The 18,035-nt window shown below is 36.3% G+C and overlaps 1 protein-coding gene across 8 annotated transcripts in view; it reads right to left on the minus strand.

The window, feature by feature from the left end:
• The window catches only part of CTNNA2 (catenin alpha 2), a 1,086,060-nt gene that overhangs the window by 1,004,815 nt on the left and 63,210 nt on the right, over positions 1-18,035 (minus strand). The window contains exon 1 of one of the 8 annotated variants that reach the window (XM_027622200.2): positions 17,965-17,986. The exons of the other annotated variants lie outside the window; for them this stretch is intronic. The gene's annotated coding sequence lies outside the window, so the exon portion shown is untranslated. Of the gene's footprint in view, positions 1-17,964; positions 17,987-18,035 lie in introns of those variants that run through there. 8 annotated transcript variants of the gene reach the window in all.

The following is an 18,035-nucleotide window of genomic DNA, read 5'->3' on the forward strand; positions in this document are numbered from 1 at the left end:
TGTGTTCACTGGAGTAGCACTTTTCATTTCCTTTGCATTCAGCACTTGGCTAACTGGTGCAAGAGGTCTAGCTTTCAGCCTATCTCAGCTTTCAACATGCCTTCCTCAGTAAGCTTAATCATGTCTAGCTTTTGATTTAAGGTGAGAGACATGCGACACTTCCTTTCACTTGAACATTTACAGGCCATTGTGAGGTTAGTACTTGGCCTAATTTCAATATTGTTGTGTCTCAGGGAATAGGGAGGCCTGTTGGAGAGGAAGAGAGATGGGGAAAGACTGATCAATGGAACAGTCAGAACACACACATTTCTCAATTAAGGTTGCTGTCTAACATGGGTGGGCTTGTGGCATCACAAAACAATTACAACAGTAAAATCAAATATCACTGATCATGATCACCATAACAAATGTAATAATAACTATAATAATTATGTTTGAAATATTGTGAAAACTGGCAAAATGTGACACAAAGACATGAAGTGAGCAAATGCTGTTGGAAAAATGGTGATGATAGAGTTGCTGGATGCAACATTGCCACAAACTAATTTGTGAAAAACATAGGATCTATGAAGCCCAATTAAATGAGGTGCAATAAAATGAGCTACGCCTGCATTAACCCACATAGTTGACAACTTAGATTGACACAGAAACCTGCACAGGGATGTTTATGGCAGCTTTATTCATAGTTGCCAAAATTTGAAGCAACCATAGTGTCCTTCAGTATTCTTCAATGCTAAAAAGAAATAAGCTTTCAAGCCATAAAAAGACATGGAAGAACCTTAAATATATATTTCTAAGTGAAATAAGGCCATCCAAAGAGGTTACATATTGTATGATTCCAACTATATGACATTCTGGAAAAAGAAAAAAAAAAATGGAGACTGTAAAAAGCTCAGCTGTTGCCAGATTTTAGGGGGGAGGGAGGAATGAATAGAGGGACACAGAATTTTTAGGGCAATGAAAATATTCTGAATGATTGTATTGTGTATGATAATCTACTAGTGGTCGGTATGTGTCATTATACATTGATGCAAACCCATATGTCACAGCAACATGAATTAGAACACCAAGAGTGAACCCTAATCCAAACTATGGACTTTGAGTGATAATAATGTGTCAATGCAGGTTCATCAGTTGTAACAAATGTACCCTCTGGTGGGGGATGTTGATAAAGGGGGGAGGCTGTGAATACATGGGGATACAAGATATATGAGAAATCTCTGTACCTTATGCTCAATTTTGCTACAAACCTAAAACTGTTGTAAAAAAAATTAACTGTATTCATTTACAAAATTTTTTTCAGAGGACCTTGAGATACAAAGCCAACCTTAGGCCCCAGTGCCCTGTTTTCAGATCTAACATAAGCTCGGATCCCACTCTTGTATATGTTCTGTCTGTGAACCTCTCTATGGGGCATCTAATGTTTCTAAGAAGAAAACCAAATGTAGCATATTTTAGTTCTTCACACAAACACAAAATATGTATTTGCACACATGTGGTTTATTTTATGATTATTAAATATGGTTTCTAACTGACCCATACATCAGAGGCCCCATTACCATAAATAGTAGATGTCATCTACTGCACTATGCAAGGCAAGCATGCTTTGCAAACACTGAGCAGAGTAATTTTCATGACCCTCCAAGACTGACATTCCCCAGTATCCTTCAGGAACAAAATAATGCTTAATAACTCCATAGAATATCATTTTGGTGTTTGCTTTCTGCCAGAAAAACCCTGGTGAATAGCACAGTCCTAGAAGGTTGCTGCACAGGAGACCAACTATAGATCAAGGATGTTTTCTATACAGTGAAATGTAGATTAGAGATAATGCAACTTGGGCTTAGGGTTCTTTGAGCATACATATTAGAGAAAAATTGAGAAGGCTATGGCTTTGTAGCCCCGTTTGTCAGCAGAAACATGCCACATGGCTGCAACGAGGGGGCCCGTCTTTCTTCTGCAGATGCTGTCTGACAACATTCATACTCAGGGTTTTATCTCTCACAAGGCTGCCCTTTCCTTCTGTTGCCATCCCTTCCCTCACATTCTTTCAGTGCCATGGTCAGTACAGGTTTAACAGTATTATCTTTCTTCCTTTTCTAGTGTCATTTCTCAACGTTCTCCTATACCCAACAATCTATTTCTTCATGTTCTCTTCCTTCTCCATTTGGATCTTATATATTATATCATTTGGTCTACTGACATTTTTTTCCTCCACCACTTTTCCTATCTTTAAGCTAACTTACAATGACACAAACTATCTCCTTCATCTTTTAAAAATACTTAGTTCTAAAATTCATTCAAACATTCACTAAGCACCTACTAAATTCCAGGCAGTGTCCTGGGTATCAGGAACACAAGAGTATTGGGAATTCAAAAAAATAGTTCCAGGCCAGTGTTATAACTACCATCTACAAAAGACTATGAAATCTAAAAAAGAGTAAATGAATAATTTGTGAAAGGCTTCCCAAAGAGAGAAATTGGGCTAGGTCTAGAAGATTAAATAACAATTTTCTAGAGAATAGGAATAGGTAAGATTAATGTGTGCAAAGACAAGACATACAGGCATTAAAGAGAAGAGCATCATATGGAAGAATAGATCTATGCAATTTGTACATCAGGGGCTCTGACTAAAATTGGGGCTGGAAAAAAAAAAGGTTGTAGCTGGATGGTGAAAATTACTGCTTTATCATGAGTTGGATCATAAAATGTAAGCAATGGAGAACCACCTAAGAAGTTTAAGCAAAACAGCACATGATCAGGTTAATGTTCTAGAAATATAACTGTCAAGTGCACATAAGGTAGACTGGATAGCTGGTAAAATCAGCAGAGAAAATCATTCAAAGTTTCTTGGAATAGCTCTGGTAGAGGAAAATGAAGGCCTAAAGTAAGGCAGTGAGAGCTAAGACCGGAAGGAAGAGAAATGTACAATACAATTTTAAGTATCGTGATACAAATAGAGGCTTGAATGGTTTCTGGCCTGGGCTCTTTAGGTTGATAGTGAAGAGACCCATTACAATAGCAATGTGACAATTGGAAGTATGAGTTTAATTTTAGATGCACTGAATTTGGGATGCCTTTGGGTGTTCATATCTAGGAAATAGTTGGAAAGAGGTCTGAATGCTCAGGAGAGAGTTTGGAGTTAGAAATAGAGAATTTCTGAGTCACCAGCACATCCGGTAAACAGTATATAAATCATGGGAATAGATTAAATTACCCAAGGAACATATATAACAAGGATCAGTGTGAAAAATGGGACGTGGGGGAAAGCATATATTTAGGAGGTGGGAGGAAGACCTAAGAAAGGAGACAAGGAGAGAGTCAGAGCCTGGAGCAAAACCATATGAGTGGGATGGTTGAGATGAGAACTTATGTCACGAAAGTCAAAATTGGCTAAAAGTGTGAGGAGGAGAAGGAGAGTGGACTAAGGACAGAAAGCAAATCTTTGAATGTGACCAACACCTAATTGTTGGTTTCCTTGTTCTGTATTAGTAAATTTCAGCTAGAGCCAGAAGGTAGTGCAGTAAGGAGGGAAGACTAATCCTTCAAAAAAAAAATCTATATGAGAGAAGAGAAGAAGGATGGACTTGGGAAAGTATATGAGGAATTATCAGAGGAAGACTCCTCTCTATTCTTTGGTAGCTTCTGATGAGAATAGTGATGATGATACTCTTTTTATTGTTTTTGGAATGGAAGAAGCTTATAGACTCAGGGTATGAATTCTGTATGAAGCAACAGATTTAAGATGTGGGAGAAAATGAGAGATAAACATGAAACTAGGCCGCAGGCAGGAAGAAACAGGAAGAAAGATGATCGTTTAATGCACCATTTCTGAAAATGAAGAAAATGCGGTAAGAGTCGATGAGTTGTTGACAAAATCGTAAGTATGTAGGATAGAAATAGTGTATGAGACCCAAAAGCCTCAATATTATCAGTGATAAAATATGCAATAATAACCAACATTAACATGTTTCCTACTATGTGGCAGGTGCTATTTTAAGCGCTTTTTTTTTTTACCAACATTAACTTATTTAATCCTTACAATATCTCTTTAAAATGGGTGGCATTATCATCCTCATTTTACAGATCAAGAAATAGAGGCAAAGAGAGATAAATTACTTAACCATAATCATAAAATAATTTGCAGAGCACGGGCTTGAACCCAGTCTATATGGTGCGTACCTGTTCCAAATCTCTGTGCTATACTACTACTCTAAACAAGAAGGTATCAAGTGGGAAGAGGTGGAGACCAATAGGGGGATGATTTGGAAAAAATAAATGTCATGGGAAATGATTTGGTACAGACCAATAAAAAAACAATAAAATAAACAAGAGCAAAACTGATTAAAGACTTAATAAGACCTGAAACAATAAAACTCTTCGAAGAAAACAGAGGAAAATCTCCTTGATATTGGTCTTGGCAGTGATTTCATGTATATAACGCCAAAAAGCACAAGCAACAAAAACAAAAATAAACAAGTGGGACTACATCAAACTAAAAAGCTTCTATAGAGCCAAGGAAAAAAACCAACATAATAAAAAGGCAATATACAGAGTGAGAGAAAATACTTGCAAACCACATATCTTCTGGGGGGTTAATATCCCAAATCTATAAAGAACCACAACTCAATAGTGGGGGAAAAACCATGATTGAAAAATGGACTTGCATAGGCATTCCTCCAAAGAAGACACACAAATGGCCAACAGGAATATGAAAAAGTACTCCACATACTAATCATCAGGGTAATGCCAATCAAAACCACAATGAGATATCACAACACACCTGTCTGCATGGCTATTATCAAAAACACAACAAGTGTGTCAAGCATGTCAAGAAATTGGAAGCTGTGCACTGTTGGTGGAATTGAAAAATGGTACAACTACTATGGAAAACAGTATGGACGTTCCTCAAAAAATTAAAAATAATAGAACTACTAAATGACCCAGCAATCCCACTTTGGGTATCTACCCACAATAATTAAAACTGGGATCTCAAAGAGATGCTGACGCTCCTACATTCATTGAGGCACTATCCACAATAGCCAAAAAGCAGAAACAACCTAAATGTCCACTGATAAATTAAAGGATAAAGAAATACACACATGTACACACACACACACACATACCCAAAAACACACAGAGTAGAAACTATTTATTCTATAAATAGAAGAAAATTCTGCAATATGCAACAACATGGATGAAATGGATGAACTCTGAGGACCCTGTAAAAGAAATAAACTAGTCACAGAAAGACAAAGACTGCATAATTCCACTTATGTGAGGTGTCTAAAATAGTCAAATTCACAGAATCAAAGAGTGAAATAGTGGTTGCCAGGGGCTGAGTGGAGGAGTAAATAGGCAATTCCTAATTAATGGGCATAAAGTTACAGGTAAGCAAGATAAGCTCTAGAGATCTGCTGTACAACACTGTACCTAAAGTGCACAATAATATATTGTACATTTAAAAATTTAAGAGGGCACATCTTATTTTATGTTCTTGCCACAATAAAATAAAATTTAAAAAATAATGAAGCAAATAGATCTCAGAACTAAGAAAAGTGGGGAGCAGCACTGGGGCTCAGCCACAGTTGATGACCATGGATCTGCAGTGAACCTGAATTACTGTACACTACTTCTTCAGAAGTGCTCATCACATGGGCACAAGAAAGAAGAAGGTAGAGAAAACACTGACACATACTAGAATTGTGCTGAAAAGGTAAGGCATGAACGTAGGGGAGGTAATGGATGTGAGGAAGATGGCAAGTCAGCATTTCAACCCAACTGTCAGACAGAGGGTCAACAGGGAATAGGGAAGGAAGAAAAAGCAAGAGCAGTATGACAGAGTGAGGTTAACCACTTAGAGGTCAGTCTTGAAGACAAACCTGGGCAATGAGAGAGAAGAGCTGTAAGTGCACATTGTAAGAGCTATAAATAAAGCTGTAATCAGACCTAGATGTTCTATGTAAGGATTTTGAAGGTGAGCAAAATCTAGTGTTGATAGTTCCACAGTAACTGAAGACTGCCTCTGATGCTCTACAACAACATTCCAATTGTGTCCATAATGTTCTATAACCGCAGCAATGGATTCCAGGTACAGGAGAAGGTCAAGTGTATTGTTCTAGGGTTGAGGAACATCTAAGTAAAGTATAAGGAGAGTTAACAATGGCACTGAAGTGCTGGTGAGTGTCCATGAGAGACATTCAACCATGATGCTCAGGCAGGGTAGGGAGAAAATTAATTTGGGAGAGTTCTGATGGCCTGAAATTAAGCTGGAATTAGAATAAGGATTTTACCCAAAGGTAAAAAAAATACAATTTCATCTTGTCAAACTCTTCCTGTGTTTGCTTTCCTGGTCCAGATGGATCATAATCTCCTTTAAGGACAGAAACCTATGCACAGTTTGGTTTTTCCAAATCCTAATAAAATTCTGAAGACATTGTGTAAGTACTAGGTAAATACTTGCTGGGCTGAACTCATCGCTGAATTTATCTCTAAGAAGCTCCTTAGAAAAAGATCCTTTAGGCATCGACTCTTCTTGTAAATCAGAAAGGAGACTAGAAGGGACTTGACTCAAGGAAAAAAATGAGTGAGATGCAAAACCAGATCATCTGAGTGTCTTGAGACAATCACTGATTATCTCTTTTTTGCTACATGAATCACAAACTTTTCCTTTGGATCCATCTAATAATTAACATTAAATAACATTACATATGATACTGGACTTATAAAGGCAAGAATTTGTGTGAGGGGTGTGTGTGTGTGTTTGTGTGTGTGTGTGTGTGTGTGTGTGTATGTATGGTGCTATCATTTTGAACTTGGAAGATCAGGATAATTAAACTATTAACCCCAGTCCCAAAAGAGTCTCACCAAAAAAAAAAAAAAAGGAATTCTTCCCACACACATACTCAAATGTTTATCTGGCACCACTTCTAAATGCAATTCATCAGTTCATACTCTTTGGAGAGAGAGCAAAAAAAAAATTAAGATTAAGTGAATGAGAGGAAGAGAGATGATTTCTAATCCAGAAAAGAAATGTATTAAATCCAGCTCTAATGACCACCCTTGTGGAGGGATGGGGGGGAGGCAAGTAAAACGGAAAAAAAAAAAAAAAGTCAATATCAAAAGAAACAACCAATAGATTAAAACACCCCCTTTGAGAACATACTGTTAAGAGCAGGCTCCTCACACATAAAATGCAGATTAGTTTTCATAAAGCAACACCAGTATTTTTCTCCCTTCCCCTCACCCGTGAATTCCCTCTCTCAAAAGATAAGACTCTAGAGGAGACCAATATCCCCTCAGAACTGTTGGCCTTAGGCTCAGAAAATTTGGGAAAGCTAAAATAAAATGGAAACTCACTGATCCCCTGCTAGCCAGTAAGCAGCAGAATTCTTTCTACGATTTTGATGGGAAGGAACTCATTATAAGAAATGTCACCAGAACATTTTTGTAAAGCAAAACGATGATGGTGAAGTTTAAATAATTAAAGTTGAATCTTATGACACACTCTGCTGTTTTGCCCCCTGCAGGGTGAGTGTTTCTTCCTGATTGTGTCTAATATATAGTCAACCACATCATTAGGTGTGATAAAGCATTCCAGTTAGAAACATTCCACCATACCACTTGTTTCAAAATGTTTTTCTAAATCATGGTTTAAAGTAACGCCAAATAACATCCACAAATACATTCTATTGACAATCCATTCTCATATAAATTGTCTCATTTGATCCACTCACTCCCAAATAGTATTCTGGTACAAACCAGAATACTAGGTTAAGTGATCCAGTATGAGGTAATTCAAATTAAAAGTCACAGGAAAAAATCACAATTATCACATTTATTGATGGTACTATTTTAAAATAGTTTGCTTCATATAAACAATAAAAGCCTTGGTTATTACATTCCATTTTTATGCTGATCTTTTGAATTTATATACCAACATAAATACATGTGCTATGTCTCGAAAAGCAACATAAATACACTGTAGGAGAAGAGAGAAGTGGGAGATAAAAAAGCACCTTACATTCAGCCCTTACGCTCAGAGCAAAACAAAACGGTGAAATTCACTATTCAGGAAGAGTGGCTTTCATCTGAAATGACCAAAAATTAAGGCAAGCTACTTTTTATATGTTAGAAGGTTTAGATAATATTTCATTTGCCATTTAATTTTCAAGTAAAATATAGCTTTTCCCCTCACCTGATAAGTTTTTAAAAAGCAAACTACCAATATCGCACAGCAATAATGTTTACTGTAGCAACAGTTATCATATATTCCAGATAAAGAGGTCTCTATCAGCCATAGAAAAGCTCTTATCCTGGAAGAGCAAATATAATGTAGGATTTTTTAAAAGAACAAAAGCTGAAATTTTAAAATATGAGTAGGATGTATTTATGGAAATATCTCAAATTGAGAAAATGATAGAAAAGAATAAAGGAAGGATATTCTGTCATCCAGTTTGTTCCTTTGACATGTGAAGTTCTCCATCTCAATTAAACATTTTATATTAAGCACCTCCCCATCAGTTAGAAAATATCCAATGGCCTCTGAATATCTGAAGACACTCAATAAGTTAAACCACAATAGACTTTCATCATATTTGAAGAAACAAGGACAGTAGCTGATGAGCTGTTTTAAAAATATAGCAATCTTTGCATTCCCTGAGAAGTACTACAAAAACTTGGCAGTAAAAAAACAAGTCCTTTCACACAGACACACACAGACACACACACACACAGTGAAATATGGACCAGCATAGTGTGATGAAGCATATATGTTTCAACAACGTCTCCAGGAAAAAAAGCTCACAAGCCTCCTCAAAGGAGCAGTGATAGCACATATAACTAATAAAACCTGATTTAATTAGGATTTAAAGAAACCTTTACCTTTTCAATCCCTGGCAGTCCAACTTAAAAGAAATACTAGATCTGGTAATACAAAATAACAGGTGGAGGGGTGGGGGTGGGATGTGAACAGTTAAGTACTCAGATATCCTAGTAACAATTATAAAAAGCCAAGTGTCATCTATAGTGAAAATACTTATTGTGATTGTGTATACCTATAAGAGGAAGTTCTAAGCCCTGCTTTCTAATTAAATTTTGAAGACTGAACACATTTTTGTTCTTACCAAGATCAGCCTTCCAATTCCTAGAGAGAAAAGAAGATGCCTGCAGCTCAGTGAGACAATGAACTTCGTGGATTTAAGGCTCCCACAAGCATGGCTTAGTTTCCACTCCTTCCTTTATGAGTAAACTGGTGTCTCAGGAAAAAAAAAAGAAATCTGGAAATTGTCACAGAAAAGCAACTATGATTCTGGATGAACATCTTTCTTATCTTAATAAGAGTGCTATTTAACACTGTGCACTTCCTTGCTTATGGTACTGAGTCTAAATCCCAACTTTTCATTTGCTTGGCTAAGCTTAGTCTAAGGAAAATCTACATGAAAAACAGTTCTTCCCACTAATATGTCTTCTAAATGGCAATGTGGTAAATGAACTTCAATAGGGGAAGAAAAGGGACAGTTAGTGGGGACAATTCAGACCACTGAATTGACTATACAAAGATTTAGGAAACAAAACACACACTTCTAATATATAAGTCAATGGGTCTTGTGATAAGAAAACTGAGCAATTATTTCATTTAAAATAAAAAAGATGAATAATTTTTTCCAGGCTAAAATTATAGAAGACGCATTTCATTACATAGAACTATGACCCTCTGATCAGCTTCCCAAACAGTGGCTCAGGCCCAAAACTACTTCCAGAGAATAGCCTTGGCTTGCTGAAGGCTTGGCCATGAATCCTGCTCAGATTTTTCCATTTTCAGGACAGAATGTCATTCCTCCCTCCTAATAGTTTAAAGTGTAGAGACACTAACACAGAATTAGGGATATTTCAAACCCATTGCTCACTGGTAATACCAATGGCTAACATTTATTGAGCATTTACTATACAGTAGGCACATTGCTAAAACTTTCTACCCACTGCCCATTTGACTCTCCCAAAACCCTATGAGGCAAGTACTCTTTTCTCTATTTATCATTCCTTTATTAATTTATCTGAACATCAAAGACTAAAAGATCTTATATGCTCTTGACTATATATGCTATTCTCTGTACTTCCCATATGGTATTTGCCATAGACAAGTACCAATATTGTTTTCCAATATTTTGTGTGTCAATCTTAACTCTACTGTAGCCTCAAGAGACTTCAAGTCTTATACATTAGAATGTTCCATAAGGGGTTCAGATGGTTAAGTGTCTGCTTTCGGCTCAGGTCATGATCCCAGGGTCCTGGGATCGAGTCCTGCCTCAGGCTCCCTGCTAGGTGGGGAGCCTGCTTCTCCCTCTGCCTCTCTCTCTCTCTCTGACTCTCAGGAATAAATAAATAAAAAAACATTAAAAAAAATAATGTTCCATAAGTTCAGGGAACTCTATATATTTGTTAAATGTTTGGTACTTCTCATCTCTTTTCATCTCTGACTTATTTTCTCAGTATATTTGCTGTACAATGACAAATAATTATGCATATAGTATAACTGTGTATATATACATATTACATATTTTAATATACACTTTTTATTACATAAAATCCATATACCTATCAGAGAGCATTTTTTTTTCCCATCCATAAGAGGCTATGCTTTTTTCAATTTCTGGGAAGGATTATCAACTCCAAATATCTCATTTAGTTGCAGGACAACCGAGAAAAACAGGAACTCAAGATATATTTTATATTACAAATAAATATAAAAACGCTACAATAAATGCAAATATATCTTTAGCTAGGAAGCTTAACCCAAGGCTAAAGATCTGCTCTTACAGGAATTTAGAGGTAAGTAGTAAACTTATAAAGGATGATGAGTAAGATAATGAAGACTTGCCCAAGTGAACCTTTATACTTAGAACACAAAAATAACACAGAAAAAAGGAAAGTGCTAAAAAGAAAAAAAAAACTAAAAAAAAAGCGAAGGCTTAGTAGAAAAGAAAAACTATGAGCAATGAAAATAAGGGATAAAACATGGTTATGCAGTTAGAACACAGGGAACCTGCCAGAGGCTGAATAGGGGAATAAGAGGCAGTGAGCCTGACTCCAAAATCTAACACATCTGACCACAAGGCTGACAGCACTGACAATAATAAATAAGACAGGAGGCCAGGGTTTTAGGAGGTGACATTCTTGACAGAAAATAATCAAAAGAATGCTACACTCTTGACAGTGTGGTAATCTTTCAAGATTTACTACACAGCAGAGAAGCAGAGAAGGCAGTGATGTGCAGAGGGCTACGGGGTCCTCAGCACCCTTACGCAGACAGCAAGCAAGAACGTGGGCACACGAGATGCCGAAGGGCCAAAAATCACTTCAGGAGCTCCGTTTCCTTCTAGGGGTTTGTGGTATTCTAAAACTGATGTTTTTGTTTTTGGATGAGTTTTAGGTCACAAATGTACTTAGATATACTGTTTTCTGAGCCTCTTTTAGGGAAAGAGATCTAGAATGTAAGCAGAGAACCAGGAGGGGAAAATGAGGACTGAGTCCGAAGGGATGTTTGGCCAGGTTGCCTGACAGTAGGGGCAGCAATGGGGGTGAGAAGCTGACACGACCAGCATAGAGTGCGAGCCAGATCAGGCAAATACGCCGAACTGTGCAAGGACATTCATTTTTGTACCAGGAATTAAAAAGGAAGACATCCCACCAGTGATTAATGTTCTCATTAAAATACCATTTGCAGTTGTCAGTCAGCTCTGAGATAGAGAGCCACATACTAAACCAATCTCATGTTTCCATTTTTTATGTACTATAGTATCTTAACAATAAAGGCAGGTCTTAATGGGGAAAGGCCAGAATTTTTGACATTAAACTCAGGAATAAGAGAAGTATGTCCACTATTACCATCACTCTTTATTTAACATTGACTTGGAAGTGGTATGCAACATAGTCAAGAAAAAGGATTTGGAGACAGAATTAGAAACAAAAAGGCAGGATTATCTCTCATTGCAAATAAATACCTTGAAAACTATGAAAATCAATTGGAAAACCACTGCAAACAAGAAGAGATACCAGTAAAAGAGCAAATTCATAAATTGGCATACAGAGAATAACAGCCTTCATACACACAAAAATACACTTAAAATATATACATTTTAAATCTAATAAAACAAAAGACATAATAGCACCAAAAAAGATAAATGATTTAGAAATGTGAAAAACTTACATGAGGAAAAATATTTAAACACTCCTGAAAGCTCCAAAAACAGACTTAAAAAAATAGAAATGATACGTTCTTGGATAGGAAGATATATTATCATGACAATGTAAATTCTTCCTAATTTATTAATTTATATTAATCCCCATGAAATACTACCAGGTTATTTTTCTTTTTCTAGAACTTGATAATTTTATGAATGTGAAGTTGGTCCATATACATACAGGTCAAAGAACCAGGAAAAAATGTCCAGAAACTAGACTCAAGTACAAATGAAAATCTATGCACTTCTACACTCTGTTGTTTTTTTTATCTCATTAATATAACCTGAATTTGAATGAAACAGGAATCACTGAAACCCACTGAAAGATACTGAATATATAAAACCCATGAACTCATAATGATGCTCACAAAGACAATAATAACAAAGAAATAATTTACTCCCAGTAGCACCCATTAAGTATACACTGGAAATTTCAGGGAAATTAACTCCTCTAAAAGTTATTAATTCTGGGGCACCTGGGTGGTTCAGTTGGTTAAGCATCTGACTCTTGATTTTGGTTTAGGTCATGATCTCAGGGTCATGAGAACAATCCCCTCATCGGGTTCTGCAAAGGGCATGGAGCCGGCTTAAGATTCTCTCTCTCCCTCTCAGTTGGCCCCTCCACTACTCTCTCTCTGTCTCAAAAAAATATATAAACTAATAAATAAATACATAAATAAAAGTAAACAATTCTAATTTTTCTCTATAAACTCTACCTTAGGGTGACCAGCTGGCTCTATTACATGAAGAAAAGTCTTCCTTTACAGAAGACATTAAACGGATGAACTGAAAGGAAGGGGAATTAGAATATATAGCTGTTTGATAACAACTAATTAAATAACTGACTCAGGAAAAGGTAAATGGACAAAACCATTAGATGAAAAGTTGGTGGGTAACTTTATGAGGGAGGGATAACACTGCCAGCATCTGAATCCAATGTCAGTCTGATGTTGGGTGCCTCCTAAAGTGATATAAATTTAAATAGCCAATGAAGTATTCCATCAAAGCAACAAAATTGAAATCAAATCAAGTTTTACCAGATAATTTCCAGCCTATAGGAATGATGAAGGATCAAGGATCAAGTCAAACAACAAAATGAAGGGAAAAAAAAACAAGACATTTTTAGTTTCTTCTACCAGTCAATGCAATAGAAAAATGATATGCAGGAAAGAGACTGGTCTTGACTAAAAGAAGGGTAAGGAAAACAAGTGCATTTAAAATGTCACAAGGTCATTAGTAATTAGGAAATGGAAATTAAAACTATGGTGAGATACCACTCTATCCTTTAAAAATGGTTAGATAATAAAAACAATACTGAAAATAACAAGTACTAACAAAGACCTGGAGCAACTGGAATTCTCATATCCTGCTTTGGGAAATGCAAAATGGTGCAGCAACTCTGGAAAACAGTGTGCAGTTTTGTATAAAGCTAAACATACAATTACCACATGACCCAGCAGATGTAGGTAAATATTCCTAGACATTTAGCCAAAAGAAATGTCAGATATCCACACAAAAACCTCTATTTGGATGTTTATACCTGACTTACTCATATTCACCCAAAACCACCCAAATGACAAAACATCCCAAAATGTCCATCAACTTATGACTGGATGACAAATTGTGGTAATATCCATATGATAGAATAATGTTCAATAATGAAAAAGGAACAAATTACTGATAAAAGGAAAAACATGGCGAATTCCAAAACAATTACACTAAGTGAAAGAAACTATACGATGTTCTGGAAAAGAAAAAACCCTATAGGAACAACAACAAAAAAATCAGTTGCAAGGAACTAGGGTCATGGGGAGGGAAGAGACTAAAAGGACCCTGACAGAACGTCTTGATTATGGTGGTAGTTACACAACTGTATACATTTGCCAATATCCATAGGACCACTCCCCTAAAAGAAGTAAAATTTCCTACATGTAACTTATACCTCAATAAACTGACATTAAAAAGAGCAGGAGTAGGGAGAAAAGCATGGGAAACATAACAGCAAATGCAGTATATGGAACTTGTTTGGATTCGGACTCAAAGAAATAAAACATTTTTTAAAGCAAATTGGAGAATGTAATTATGGCCTGAGTATTGGCCATAACCAAGAAAATATTTTTAATTTTGTTAGATGGGATAATGACATCACAGTTTTTTTTAAAGCCCATATTCCATAATTTTAAGAGATACACATTGTGGCATATAGGTGTGAAATGATATGCTTTAAATTATTCAGAAAAAAACTAAGACAAAAAAGGAGAGGTAAAGTTTGTATAATTCTAGCACCTCGGCCATGGATACGTGCCAGTTAATTATAAAAAAAGAAACCAGCTAGTCACACAAACAACTATTGTGTTTATGCTTGAAAATGTTTATAATTGAAAACTAAAATAACAATAGCAAACATTTGTTGAGTATTTATCTTGTGCCTGGCAACGTTTTAAGCACTTTATATGTTAACACATTTAATGTTCATGACAAAACTAAAATTATAATCCCCATTTTAAACAAAAAAAAAAAACTGAGGCACTCTACAGTTTTAAAAATTTCCCAATATCAAGTAGCCAGTAAGAGCTAAGTAGGCTTAAGCTATACACTCTTAACTACTCCTAAATCTTAATATAGGTTACAAGGTTTGCTTATAGTCTGTTATTTCTCTTAATTCAATTATCATGTTGACACATTCAGCTATATTTCTTCATTTCCATAAGTTTCCTTTTTTTTTATTTCTGCTAATTTCACACCAAAATAGAGACACCATACTGCCTGTGATTCTCTAAATTGTAGCAACAGGACCAGGTAGATAATGAAAGCAACAGAATGTAAAAGTTAATTTAGTATATACTTTGGAATAAGATAATAAATCCATTTGAACTACCAAATGTCTTTTTGGGTTTTTTTTTGTTTTTTGCCAAGAGAATGACTTAGTAAATAATAAAATTGATTACTACACTGGTTCCTTTTCATTTTCACATGTATACCTTCAATTCCATTTGTCCATCTGCCTTCACTTCTTATTACTGATAACGAAGAGGTGTACTGCATGACAAAGCTACCCTGAACAGGCTCATGAATATTTATAAAGGTACTTTTGTATAGAAATGGCTAATTACTATCAGGTGAAAATATGGGCAATGGCAAATAACTTTTCAGCCCATGGACTTCCATTTCTCCCCGTCCTTTTTATCCTTGGGGAAAATTATAAACTTCCAACTGTAGCAAAATCAAACTCATAGCAGAGATCAATGTTTCTTTTTTTTTTTTTTTATCTGTCTTTATCAGCTGGACCACAGGGCTATATGTGTGAGCCTTCTAGGAGGTACATCTCCATGAGGAATATTTAACAACAAGATCATGGACGGATTTAATCTGCACATGAAAGTTCAGCCGAGATTCTTCCATCTAGGGAATAATGTGAGGTGATCCTAACAGCAGTTTGCTCTTCTGGGTGGCAATCAAGAAACTAATCAACTAACATTTTTAAGAAGTAAGTGATAACACAGCTCTTTCTGGACAGAAAAGGAAACATAGTGGTAAAACCACATCAACTCAAAACTATAAATGAATTTTGATTTGAATCAAGGGTTCTGATTTTTCCTCATAATTATATACCAGGTAGTAATTTGTCAATGTTTCCTCTTCCTCAGGAAATACACTCTAGGAAAAGGATTAGTTAGTTGAGACTACACAAGTCAGTCAATACGTGGTTCTTCTTCAAAAAAGAAAAATTGTTCTATTTGAGAACAGATGCCTTCAAAAATTGTATTATATTTCTCTTTTGTACCCATGACCATTTAAAAGGAAAAAAAAAATCAATTATCCTTTGTATTAGTTTTCTCTTACTACTATAACAGATTACCACAAATTAAGTGGGTTAAGCAACACAAATTTATGACCTTAAAGTACGGCAGATCAGAAGTCCAACATGAGTCTCAACAGACAAAAATCAAGGTGTCGGCAGAGTTGCATCCTTTGTACAGACTCTAGAATCCATTTCCTTGCTCATTTGGGTCATTGCCCAAATTCAGTTCCTAGAGGTTGCAGAACTGCATTTTCTTGGCTGTCAGCCGAAGGCCATTCCTAGCTTTTAGAGTCCACTAAATTCCTTAGCTCCTGGGCCCTTTCCTCCATTTTCAAAGCCAGAACTAGCAGATGGAATCTTTTTTTACACTGCATCTCTTTGATCCTTCTTCTATCATTACATCTCTCTCTCTGAGGACAAGAAGGAAAGTCTCTACTTTCAAGGACTCACGTGATTAGATTGGGCCCAACCATATAATCCAGGATTATCTTCACAATTCATTATCCCTAGCCCTAATCACATCTGCAAAGCCCCCTGTGCCATGTAGCGGAACATATTCACAGGTTCTGGAGTCAGACTGTGGACACCTTTGAGGAACCGTTATTCTGCCTACCACACAACATCAAAATTTGAATTAAATTTCTGCTGCCTCAATATGAATTTTCAGGTATCCTTGCCTTGGCTACATTCATTAATGGTAACTGGTAACCCAAGAGCAGGCAATGAAACAGTGGCGCCAATTGCAACCACTGAATTTTTCCAACCCTTTCACCAATGAGGACCATAAAGAAGCTCTTATCCAGCCTGCATTATTTAACAAATTCTCTTTAAAAAGTATTCAGAGGCACAGTTGATTGTGCTTGATTCCAAACTTCTGATCACCATAAAATCCTAAGTATCACCATGCTGCAGTTACAAAATTCTGTGCAAACACACAGAGGACTGTTGCTTTAAGCTGACCCTCAGAAGTGTATGCTACGTAAAGCTACAACTGCCACTAGCTTCCTTGAAACATTGAAATTATTGCCAAATTCACTGCTGCAAAAATTATCTTGAACGGCTATGGAAGGTATTTCACAGCTGCCAGTGTTCAATCCCTCTGGCATCCTCGCAAATCAAAACATCAGTTTCTAAGTGTACCCCTCTATGAGCCAACAATTAAATTAGGTGTGAGTTCCTAAAATTAACATCACTGGGAAATCGCCAAAGTGGATATGCATAAAATTCCACTACTGTGGTGGTATTTTTGTCCATCTAGAGTTGGGAGGGTGAAACTACTTTCAGTTCTGCCTATTTTTTGTCACTTGCATGTCCTTTAGTCAGCACTACATCCCACCTCCCTCTTTACTTTTTCAACATACATTTCTTTAAGGATTCCTGGGAGTCAGGCATAGTTCTTAATATTGGAATTTGATAAGTTCAAAGGTAAAATAAAGTTATTTTCATGAGTATCTAGAGAAAGGTGTCTAGTGGATTTCTGAAATTTCCCAATCTTTGACATCCTAAAGAACATGGGTTTCCAAATCTAATCAGGAGATGGGGTTGCTACAATGAATGGGCATCTCAACCAAAGGTCCAGTTCAGACCTACTTGCCTTTCCTGAACTAGCAGTAAATCTGTAGTAATAATACCTGAGAACAGAGCTTTTGCCATGACATTTTCTGTTTTTGGTGTCAGATGGTTCACAAGCTTGTGGCAACTTTGTTCAGAAAAAAATATCCTTCCTTTGTGCTGAAAAATAACCACAGATTTGGAAGTAAAACCATATTGTCCTGACTTCATCCCAAACAAACAGGTTTCAATTTAAAAGCTGAGGCATGACAAATATTTAATTTGAATAACAAAGGAGGAGTGAGGAACAATTATATTAAACCATCCCACTAGTGGAAGAATGCAGATCTGTCATGGGCTCTGGAGTACCTTTAAGCACACGAGTAAATCTTTGATGAGATCTTGAAAAAGTAGGAACCTCTGTGGCCATGAGGGAGACC

This window comes from Zalophus californianus, chromosome 8 (assembly GCF_009762305.2).
Source record: "Zalophus californianus isolate mZalCal1 chromosome 8, mZalCal1.pri.v2, whole genome shotgun sequence".
NCBI lineage: Eukaryota > Metazoa > Chordata > Mammalia > Carnivora > Otariidae > Zalophus > Zalophus californianus.